Genomic DNA, 12,538 nt, shown 5'->3' with positions numbered 1-12,538 from the left:
AATTCCTTAAAATTGTAGTAAATTTTAGCGTGGACTGGTAAATTTATTAAGCATAATAAACCCATTTCTAACCTGAAAATCGGTTCAATAATAATATTTTCAAGTGACTTTTCACTTTTTGATTAACTTCAGTGTTTGGCATTTCTTCTAAATGCATGATTAATAATTGTTTCCTGCATTTCGCAGTTTTGTTCCTTTGGAACGACTTAACGTAAGATCCTCCCGGATCATGTTGTTGTTGGTTCCTTCCGAACAGTTGTTTGGGGTGATGCACGTTTAGCATCGGGACTACCTTATCACTTAAGGGTGTCATGAATGACAAATACATGGTGGAATTTTATTTCAATTGTGAATGATGCCATTAACTTGTAGTGAACACCATGCTTTCCCATAATATTTCGCAACCTATCCAAAGCAACTGATAGTCAGTTTGGTTCGATTAAGGGTCCATTCGGCGGATGTTCCGTATCCGTGAAGGGTATTTGACTGGTGGATAACCTTAATTAAGAGAAAATCAGGCGTTCTACTTGTTGAAAGTCAGATTTTCCACGGATCGTGTGGATTAACTCTCAGTTCTCGTTTGGAATGATAGGTGCCCGGTTTTCAGGTCTTCCCTTTTTCAGTTTTTCAGTTTCGCTGTCCACTAACATATTAGCTTCTCTGAAGCAACTCTTCGACATTGGAAGAAACGAAGTGACGTTATGTAATGTGACTGTGTTAGGAACTTTTCAAAAATCAATAATTAAATGTTTTTATGTTTTGTGGCAAGAATGCATATTAAATTAACGATGTTATCGTGCTCTTTCAGTTTAAATAAAAGTTAGTAAGCACATTTTTGCTCCTCATTTCAAGTAGTTAGGCTTTCTTCTGAACCCCATCGTTTGGTTAAGATCGTGACCGAATTATTTCCCGCAACGACCCAAGATTTAAGAGTTCTAAATTGTTCTACTATAGCAGCCGTGGCCGACCAACGATGGAATGGTAAGTTCAAGGGTTCATTACTTCTGTTTTCTCAGAGGATATCTGCAAACCAGTTTGTTCGGCAATTTCCTTTAAAATTTCAACTTGAGCTCTAGCGGTTTCCATGTCGTTTGAGAGAACAGCAATATCATCGGCAAATGCTAAGCAGTCTGTTGCGATCCCCTTGGATTTGGTTCCTATTCTCAATGGACTGTAGTTGGATTCCTGTAATCTCACCCGCCAGTTCTGATGATCTTTTCAAGAACACAGTTGAAGAGTATCGGGGATAGCCCATCACCTTGTCGGACTCCTGTTTTGATGTCAAAGGAATGCGACAGACATCCGTGGAACTTCACCTTGGATTTTGTATCGGTCAGGGTGGCTCTAATTAATGCCAGCAGTTTCAAATCAACTCCAAATTCATTTAAGATGTTTAGCAGGACTTCCCGGTCAATGGAGTCGTACGCTTTCCTAAAGTCCACAAAGACAAACACATACTGCTTGGAACTTAGTGTAAAATATCTGATGATCGTTTTGAGATTTTAGATCTGTTCAGCTCTTGAGCGACCTTCTCTGAACCCTGGCAAGTGATAAAATGTTGTAAGTCACGGGTAGCAAAGATATTCCTCTGTAGTTGTTGATGTTCTTCATGCTGCCTGTTTTGTGTAATGGATGGATTAAAGCTATTTTCCAATCTTCGGGTAGGGTCTCTTTGTTCCAAATTTCTTCTATTTGCTTTTTCAAGATATCAAGTGATTCCTCTGGGGCATATTTCCATAGTTCTGCTACTACTGAGTCTTCCCCCGGCACTTTGTTATTTTTGAGACGGGCAATGTGGCCCTTGATTTCATCTCTGTCGGGTGGTCTGGAATCTGGGTACCTGAGTAAGGGTTCCTTGGTCTCAATGGCGCTTTGCGGTTTAGAGCAATTAAGTAAATTCTTGAAGTAATCTGCCAGAATGCTGAAATTTTCTTCATTTGACGTCGCCAGTGTGCCGTCCGTTCGCTCAAAGCATAGAGATGGTGGTTTATAGCCAGTGAGTTTGCGTTTGAAGGCTCTGTAGTACTCTCTGCTTTCATTCTTCCTAAAGTTTTGTTCTATCTTTTCAATGAGAGATTTTTCGTATTTACGTTTCTCTGTTCTGAACACCCTAGCTGCTTGGGCACGTTGGATTTTGTAGGTTTCCCAATCATTTTCTGATTTCGTAGAGTTGTACTGTTTCCACGCATTGAGTCTTTCTTGGAGGACTGATTCGCAGGTACCATTCCACCAAGCATGCCTTTTGCTTCTCTTGATTTCTGCAACGTCTTTGGCGGCCTCAACAAGGAGACTTTTGGCGTTGTTAAAGTCACAGTCATTTGGTCTAGCCTTCTCCTGGAACTCCTCGACCCTTTGCCGAAGCTTATCATTGTCGAAGCGTGTGATCTGTTTGGTTGTCTTCCTTGTGTTTGCGGGAATTGGTTTGAATTTGATAAGAGACATATAATGATCTGAGACCATATTGATGCCTTTCTTTACCTTGACATTCATAATCTCAGGGCTGTTTCTCCTGGGGATTGCAACATGATCAATTTGGATCTCCCCGAGAGCTTGGACGGGAGAACGCCAAGTCATTTGCTTTCTGGGTAGATGGCGAAAGTGGGTCGACATGACCTGCAGGTTGTGATTTTCTCAAATGGGCACCAGTCTTTTGCCGTTGGGATTGGTTCTTTTGTGAGCAGGGTAATTTCCTATAACTTTCTTGTTCTCCTGTTCACGACCTAGTTGGGCATTGAAGTCACCCAAAAGAAGCCTAATATGGTGTTTGGGGATTTTGTTAAATTTTTCATCCAGTAGGTCCCAGAAATTATCAACTTCGTCTTGATCAGACTTGTTCTTATCGTTTGTAGGAGCATGTGCGTTAAGTAGGGCGTAGGTTTTGTTCGCGCATTTAATTGTGCGTATAGACAATCTGTCATTCACAGGTTCGAAATTTGCAACCGATTTAAGGATCTTGGTTCTAACAGCAAACGCGTTTCCAAGCATCACAGCTCCATTGAGGATTCCTCTTTGCGCTTTTTTCACGGTGGTATTTTATTTCCCTACTACCCTCTGACTCTGCTGGCGGCAGAGCCAGCGAGCTTCCCCAATTCCAATGGGACGCGCCCGATGGAGGTAATCGGTAAATCACCACACGGGTTATTATTATTATTATTATTATTATTATTATTATTATTATTATTATTATTATTATTATTTAGTAAATGCATTACGTCGCACCGTCACAGAGAGATCTTATAGCGGCGATGGGGTAGGAAAGGCCAGGAGTAAGAAGGAAGCGGCTGTAGTCTTAAATTAATGTACAGCCTCAACATATTTGCATGGTGTGAACATGGGAAACTGTTTAAAACGATCTTTACGGCTACTAACATTGGGGGATTCATGGGTAGCTCCATGGATAAATGGTTCGTTTTCAGACTTTTTCAATAACACACCCCCTACACCCGAAAGGCAATATTTTAAAGTCGTAGTAGTGTATGAAACCGTATGGTACTGTAGGTAAGAGTAAAAGTGCCTCTTGCGTATGCTGAGTCGAACATCCGGTCATGCCGGCGACGTGCTGGCAGAATCTCGCAGTACCTCGTTCATATCTTTCTATGGCTTCACGTAAAGCACACACCAACATACACAAATCTTAATATATGATTTAATATCTCCCCTTTATTCACATGTAAGTATCTCAAAACAAAGTTACATACTGAAAATGTGAATGAAGAATTAAACCCGTGCGTTTGCTCTATCTAATTTCTTTTACTGCATGCATGTCAATAAAGTGTGAGGAGAATTAAACTCACGCGTTTGCTATATCTAAGTTATTTTTTCTGCCCGTAGTGATGAAATATACTCTACGTGTGTGAGGGCTAGCTCAGGGCATTTGCTTCCCCCACAAATATGTTTTACTATGTAACAATCAATTCCGTATTTTGTGTGTGTTCGTCTTTACGATAGAGAGTGCTAGCAAATTAAATGACTGCGTGTGAGTATAACACCAGAAGAGTGTACTAGCGAAAATGAGAAGTAGTGAACTTTCCTCACCTTATGTAGGGGGGTTGATATCATGTATAGTCTCTTGTTATCTTACACATTCCATAATTTCCTACTAGTAGTATAAATGGAGAGTACGGCGACCCCCACCTCCACCGGCCCTCCGCAGAGGCCTCCTCCTCATCCTCCTCCTCACGGTGGCTTAAGAGCGCGACCGTAACCTCACATCCGCCATCTTGGAGGGGCTTAACCTAACTTTTTGTACGTAAGAGAGCTAGCCTAACCTCATGGAAGAGGCTAGCCTCAGTTTTACGGCCGGATGCCCTTCCCGACGCCAATTTAACAAGATGGCGGCTATACATGTCTCCTTATGAGACGCCTTAAGGGTGCTTGCGCAAGATGGTGGCTGCAAGATGGCTGATATACATAGGCTCTTATGAGACTCCCTAGGGATGCTTGCGCAAGATGGCGGACACAAGATGGCGGCTATACACGGCTCCTTATGAGACTCCTTAAGGGTGCTTGCGCAAGGTGACTGCTGCTCTTATTAAGAAATCTAGCATAGAGGCTAACGTTCCGTGCTAGAAAAAACGGTTCGATTCATTAAATTCGGTGCTTGAATGCAAAATGTTAAATATCTCGAAACCGGTGCGTCGTAAAGGAAAACGGAAAAAATGTGCTGCCTAATACCGACGTTCGCAGTATCAGGAACATGATAGCATAAAAAAGTAGTCTTATGATGAGATCATCGGTTCGGTTCCTACTTAGGCCCTTTGGCATTGGCGGCTGTCTAATTCTACAAGATGGCGACTATATATAGCTTCTTATGCTTGCACAAGATAGCTGCTGCTCTTATGAGACTCCCTAGGGATGCTTACGCAAGATGGCGGCTGCAAAATGGCGGCTATACATTGCTTCCTATGAGACTGCTTAAGGGCGCTTGCACGAGATGACTGCTATACATAGGCTCTTATGAGATTCCCTTGGGATGCTTGCGCAATATGGCAGCGACAAGATGGCGACTATACACAGCTCCTTATGAGACGGCCTAGGGGTGCTCGCGCAAGATGGCGGCTATACACAGGCTCTTATGAAAAAAGCTAGCTTAGAGGCTACTGCGCAAGATGGCGGCTGCTGTTATGCATGCAGTTTGAATTTCCACGTGCTCTGGTTTGTAATCAAAGCTACGTTCTTTTTGACAGCGGCCATCATTAATCAGCAAAGCATCGTGCTGCCATATTTAGCTACTACCTTTGAAATGTGGTGGCGGCAATGTCTACATGTTTTTTGACAGCTGCTATCTTTAATTAACAGAGCACCGTGCTGCCATTTTTAGCTATTACCTAGGGTATGTGGTAGCGGGTAATTTGAGAAATTACACGTGCTTTTTTGACAGCGGCCATCTTTAATCAACACAGCATCATGCTGCCATCCTTAGGTACTACCTTTGAAATGTGCTGGCAGGCAATTTTAAAAACTACGTGGTTATAGTCAGCTGTCAGCCGCCATCTTTAAACAACAACGCATCGTGCTGCTATCTTTACAGCACTAAAACTAATACCTTTGAAATGTGGTGGAGGGTCATTTTAAACATTCTTCGTGCTTTCTTGACAGCTGTCAGCGGCCATATTTAAACAATAGCGGCTGTACATAGGCCTCCGCCTCCTCCTCCTCCTATGTCATGGCATAGCTCTATCGAACATGCATCGCGAAGCAAGAGTGTGCAGCGATAATATCATTATGCGTGTTTAGACTTGCCGATCACAAAATAAATGAATGAAACATAACAAGACTAGAATCAAACGCTGTACTCAATGTCGTTAAGTTCAACATGCGTTCAGAACATTGTTTGATGTGTTCAGATTACTAAATATGTGATCAAGCCTAGAATCGAACACTGTACTCGATACAGCATGTGTTTAGAACATGTCAGGGGATATCTTTAATCTAAGAAGATTAGATTACAAAAGAAGTGATCGAAACATAACAAGACTAGAATCGAACACTGTACTCGATGTCGTTAAGTTCAACATGTGATTAGAACATTGACTGATGTGTTTAGAACACTAAATAAGTGATTAAAACTAGAATCGAACACGATACAAGATGTGTTCAGAACATGTTAGGGGATACCTCTGTTCTAAGAAGATGGATTCGAACAGAGAAAAAATAATAAGACTAGAATTCTGAACAGCTTGTGCAAGATAACAGCTGTTATAACGTCCTCCTCCTCTTCCCGCTCGGTTAAGGCATATCTCTATGGAACATAAAACGCGATCTTATGCATAACCAACTTATGCGTAGCCAACTTTCTCGATAAACGATAATATGAATACATCAAAAGTACAACTTCAAATGATTTGCCTTGTATCATTTGTCTTGTGCGAAAAGCAGCCGAACAAGTTATCGCATAAACATGTAACATAAAATATCGGTTCGGAAACATATTGTTTTAATCTGTTGGCATGGGTTACAAGCATGTAGCTCATGCGGAAAATAAAATTAAACAGAACGCTAGTGTAAAAAATACACTGCTTACATTTAAGTCCCTAGCAAATGAACAAGTTATCACATAAACATGTAACATAAAATATCGGTTCGGAAACATATTATTTTAATCTGTTGGCATGGTTTACAAGCATGTAGCTTGTGCGGGCGAGGGCTACTATGCAAAATGCTGAACCGAAAAAATAATCGTGCTACGCACATGATAGGGAATGGAAGCCAGGGGTCACGTCTTATCAGAATTACCTAATAAAGAGTAAAATCCCCAACCTGTTAGCAGTGCAATGAGTTGCGTTTTTCTAAGAGAAATCAGTATCTTCTTGATAGTTTTTAGTGTTTGGAATACTGAACTTGTCAAGAAGGCAGCAGTGAGTTTAGCGATGTTCTGTTGTTGGATTTTAAATTCCGCGCTACGGCATGCATAAGGTGGCAGCCTTGATTTTTAGTGCCCTGAAGACGGCAGCAGCGAGGTCAGCGATGTTCTATTGCCTCAAAAGTGAGGTTAGGGTCCGTCAAGACGACAGCTGTCCAAAAAAGCACGCGGCTTTGTTTACAAACAAGAGCACGTGGTCGTAACATCACGGTCACGTGGTATGCTACATCAGCATGCGAAGATTAAAATCCAGGCCCACGTATTTGGAACTCGTTAAAAGCGCAAAGATGTTCAAATTTAAGCTCTACGTCGTTATGAACAGCATTAAGAATAGCTATGTTTAAAAATCTTGTAAACAGTGCAGCAGTAAGAATAGCGAAGTTTAAAAGCGTGTACCCATCACCTACCGATTTTGTATGCATCAACTATTATATTAAACTTCTTCGGCTAGAGTGTACAATGATCGCATTTGTGTGCTGCTACCTTAGCATAACCTATGTGCATGAAATTAAAACACAAAAAATAGCTATGTTTAAAAGCGTGTACACAGCACGTATCGATGATGCATGCATCGCATATGGTACTAAACTTCTTCCGCTAGATTTTGCTGAAACGTATAAGTGTGCTGCTGTCTTAGAATAACCTATGTGCATGAACTTAAAGCACACAGAATAGCCATGTTTCAAAGTGTGTACACATCACCTATCGATTTTAGCACAATTTAGCGGATGAAGTTTAGTACGATAGTCGATGCGTGCATCATTGATACGTGATGTGTACACGCATTTAAACATGGCTATTCTTTGTGCTTTAAGTTCATGCACATAGGTTATGCTAGGGTAGCAGCACACAATTGCGATCGTTGTACACTCTAGCGGAAGAAGTTTAATATAATAGTCGTTGCATGCAAAATCGGTAGGTGATGGGTACACGCTTTTAAACATCGCTATTCTTACTGCTGCTCTGTTTACAATATTTTAAACATAGCTACTCTTAATGCTGCTCTTAACGACGAGGAGCTTAAAATGGATTATCTGTGCGCTTTTAACGTGTTCTAAATACGTTGGCGTGGATGTTAAACTTCGCATGCTGACGTAGCATACCACGTGACCGTGACGTTACGTCCACGTGCTCTTGTTTGTAAACAAAGCCGCTTGCTTTTCTTGACAGCGGTCACCTTGACGGACCCTAACGTCACTTTTAAGGACAATAGAGCACCGCTAACCTCACTGCTGCCATCTTCACGGCGCTAAACATCAAGGCTGCCACCTTATGCAAGTCGCAGTGCAGAATTTAAAATCCAAAACAGAACATCGCTAACCTCACTGCTGCCTTCTTGAAAAGTTCAGTGTTGCAACACTAAAAACTATCAAGCAGATACTGACTACTCTTATCAAAACGCAACTGATTGCACCGCTAATATGTCGGGGATTTTATTCTTTATTAGGCATTTCTGATAAGACGTGACCCCTGGGTTCCATTCCCTGTTATGTGTAGCATGAATTTCTTCGGTTCTGAACGCAAAACCATTCACTAATAGAGATTAATTTGCTTCACTTACAAAGTAGAAGCGTTCTTGCTGATAACAAGCGGTGAGGGTGTTGCTGCTGTTAAAAATGTACCCACTTCAGCTAACTCCTTCTAGGAGGAGGAGGGCGTGATGAGGCGCTGGAGAAGCCCTTTAGCCCTTCAGCCCATTAGCTCATTAGCCCTTTAGCCCATTAGCCCAAGGAGGAGGAGGAAGAGGAGGACGTGGTGAGGAGGTGGAGGTAGAGGAAGAGTCCTTTCATCCTTTTGCCCTTCTGATAAGACGTACCCCCTGGGTTCCATTCCCTATCATGTGTTTAGCACGATTATTTTTTTCGGTTCAACATTTTGCATGGTAGCCCTCGCCCGCACAAGCTACATGCTTGTAACCCATGCCAACAGATTAAAATAATATGTTTCCGAACCGATATTTTATGTTACATGTTTATGCGATAACTTGTTCGACTGCTTTTCGCACAAGACAAATGATAGAAGGCAAATCATTTGAAGTTGTACTTTTGTTGTATTCATATTATCATTTACCGAGCAAGTTGGCTACGCAGTATGTGCACTGCTTTATGCATAAGATCAAGTTGTATGTTCGATAGAGAAATGCCTTAACGGAGCAGGAAGAGGAGGAGGACGTTATAACAGCTGTTATCTTGCACAAGCTGTTCAGAATTCTAGTCTCTTTTTTTTCTCTGTTCGAATCTATCTTCTTAGAACAAAGGTATCCCCTGATATGTTCTGAACACATCTCGTATCGTGTTCGATTCTAGTCTTAATCACTTATTTAGTGTTCTAAACACATCAATCAATGTTCTAATCACATGTTGAAGTTAACGACATCGAGGACAGTGTTTGATTCTAGTCTTGTTATGTTTCAATCACTTCTTTTGTAATCTAATCTTCTTAGAACAAAGGTATTCCCTGACATGTTCTGAACACATGCTGCATCGAGTACAGTGTTCGATTCTAGTCTTAATCACTAATTTACGGATCTGAACACATCAAACAACGTTCTGAACGCATGTTGAAGTTAACGACATCGAGTACAAAGTTTGATTTTAGTCTTGTTATGTTTCATTCACCTCCTTTGTGATCTGCAACTCTAAACACGCCTAATGATGTTATCGCTGGACACTCTTGCTTTCGCGATGCATGTTCGATAGAGCTATCCCTTGACACAGGAGCAGGAGGAGGAGGAGGCGGAGGCCTATGTATAGCCGCTATTGTTTATAGATGGCCGCTGACAGCTGTCAAAAACACGTAGAATTTTTCAAATATTCCGTCACCACATTTCAAAGGTATAAATGTTAGTGCTGTTAAGATAGCAGCACGATGCTCCGTTGATTAAAGATGAGCGCTGTCAAAAACATGTGGAAGTTTTAAAAAATTACCCTTCACCACGATGAGGTTTAGTGTCGTAAAGATAGCCGCACGATGCGTTGTTGTTTAAAGATGGCGGCTGACAGCTGGCAAAACCACGTAGATTTTTCAAATTGCCTGCCAGCACACTTCAAAGGTAGTAGCTAAAGATGGCAGCATGATGATGTGTTGATTAAAGATGGCCAGTGTCAAGAAAGCACTTGGAATTTTTCAAATTACCCGCTACCAGGTACCTAAGGTAGTAGCTAAAAATGGCAGCACGGTGCTCTGTTAATTAAAGATAGTAGCTGTCAAAAAAATATGGACATTGCCGCTACCACATTTCAAAGGTAGTAGCTAAAGATGGCAGCACGATGCTTTGTTGATAAAGATGCCCGCTGTCAAAAAGATCGTAGCTTTGTTTGCAAACAAGAGCACGTGGAATTTCAAACTGCATGCGTAACAGCAGCACACATAAGTTAAAACAAACCAAATGCCAAAGGGCCTAAGTAGGAATCGAACCGTTGATCTCATCATTAGACTATTTTTTCTTATGCTATGATATTGCCGATACTGCGAACCTACGTTTTTGGCAGAAAAATTTGGTCCGTTTAGATCTACGACGCACCTTTTTGAAGATATTTAATATTTTGCATTTAAGTCCCAAATTGAATTAATCGAACCGTTGTTTCTAGCACGGCACTTTATACTCTCTACCATAGCAAGACCTGATCGAGTTACGAAAACTTGCTTCAAGACACGACATAACATGCTAAAACAGACCAATTGCAGAACGGACTAAGTAGGACCCGAACAGTTGATCTCATTATTAGACTACTTTTTGCTTATGTTATCATGTTCCTGATACTACGAACCTCGGTACTAGGCAGAAACATTTTGTCCGTTTTGCTCTACGACGCACCGTTTTCCAGATACTTCACATTTTGCATTCAAGCCCCGAATTTAATGAATCGAACCGTTGTTTCTAGTACGGCACGTTAGCCTCTAAGCTAGCTTTCCTGATAAGAGCAGCAGCCATCTTGCGCAAGCACCCTTAAGGTGTCTCATAAGGAGAAGTGTATACCCGCCATCTTGTGTCCGCCATCTTGCGCAAGCATCCCTAGGGAGTCTCATAAGAACCTATGTGTAACAGCCATCTTGCAGCCACCATCTTGCGCAAGCACCCTTAAGGCGTCTCATAAGGAGCAATGTATAGCCGCCATCTTGTGTAATTGGCGTCGTGAAGGGCATCCGGCCGTAAAACTGAGGTTAGGCTATTTCATGAGGTTAAGCTTGATGTCTTGTACGTCAAAAGTTAGGTTAAGTCCTTCCAAGATAGCGGATGTGATGTTAAGCTCGCTCTCTTAGGCGTCAGGAAATGCATCCGGCCGTAAAACTGAGGTCAGGTTCCTCCATGAGGTTAGACTAGGTCTCTTACGTATACCAAGTTAGGTTAAGTCCCTCCAAGATGGCGGATTTGAGGTTAGGGTCGCGCTCATAGCCAGCGTGAGGAGCAGGTCTCTCCCGAAATCCTGCAGGGGAGGATGTGGAGGAGGCCCCTCTCGAGAGCGTGAGGAGGAAGAGGAGGCCTCTGCGGAGGGCCGGTGGAGGTGGAGGCCGCCGAACTCTCCGGTTATACTTCTCCTACTACACATCAGAAGGTTTCATTTTTCGATGTCGCTGTGACAATGTTATGTTACGACGACAACAGAGAGTTTCAGTGTTCTATTCCATGCATGTGGTAATAATTTTTCTCTGTCACAGTGACTGTGTGTTTTTGTCATGAATGATGAGTAGACAGCACAGGAAATAAGGAGTTAGGTAGTTCCAGGGATTTTTTATTCTAGCATTAAACAGAGAGAGAGATCAGGGTTCGAATCCATGTTTGTAAAAGTCAACTTTTTCTGACACTGTGACTATGTGTTGCATGTGTTAGATAATTTTTTGCATTGAACAGAGAGATCGGCTTTCGGATCAATGCCTGTAATAGAGATTCTTCTCATTCTGTCACGGTGACCATGTGTTTGCGTCACGAAGTTTATGTTATATATATATATATATATAGATCAATGCATGTGTGTGTATGCTTAACAAAACTTTTCCTTTGTCATGTGTTGACAGGTCGCGAAATAAGGAGAGAGAGACAGTTACCCGTTGAGTTTTAGGGGTTCGATTCCATGCAATCACGGTCTGACTGCGTGTCAATTTCTATTGTTTTGTGTTATGAACAAGATACCGGGCCCTCCTCCTAACATACATTTATAATCAAGGTTTCTCCTGTTCAGAACATGAGAGAATGTATGCTGACTATTCAGATCTTTATATGTATATTTGAAAATTATGTGTGAGGTAGGATAACAACAGACTATGTGTATTCTATACTCGAAATTCTTGCTCTTGGTAGAGGGCACAGCACAATGCATTTCTGGTCATCTGTAACAAGATTGAACCTGTAGAGATTGTCGACATGTTTTGTCTTGTTCAGGTTCGATAAGGAGCGGAAGTTCCACGTCGGATAGAAGGACGTAAAACCTTGCGCAAGATGGCGAATGGAAGGGGTGGCATCTCACGAGATCTCGTCGGGAAGGGCATATCACAATAAAACTATGCGGTGTAAGGTTAGACCTCTCCAAGATGGCGTCGGGAAGGGAGATCTGGAAAGATGATGTCTTGGAAGGGGCATCCAGCGTGATGATGTCGAGAAGGGCAGCTAGCCTTAAAACTACGTTCCTCTGAAGTTAGTCCCCTCTAATATATTGTCGGGAATGGGCATTTGACAAG

This window comes from Anabrus simplex, chromosome 2 (assembly GCF_040414725.1).
Source record: "Anabrus simplex isolate iqAnaSimp1 chromosome 2, ASM4041472v1, whole genome shotgun sequence".
NCBI classification, from domain to species: domain Eukaryota; kingdom Metazoa; phylum Arthropoda; class Insecta; order Orthoptera; family Tettigoniidae; genus Anabrus; species Anabrus simplex.
This window is presented reverse-complemented; position numbering follows the sequence as displayed.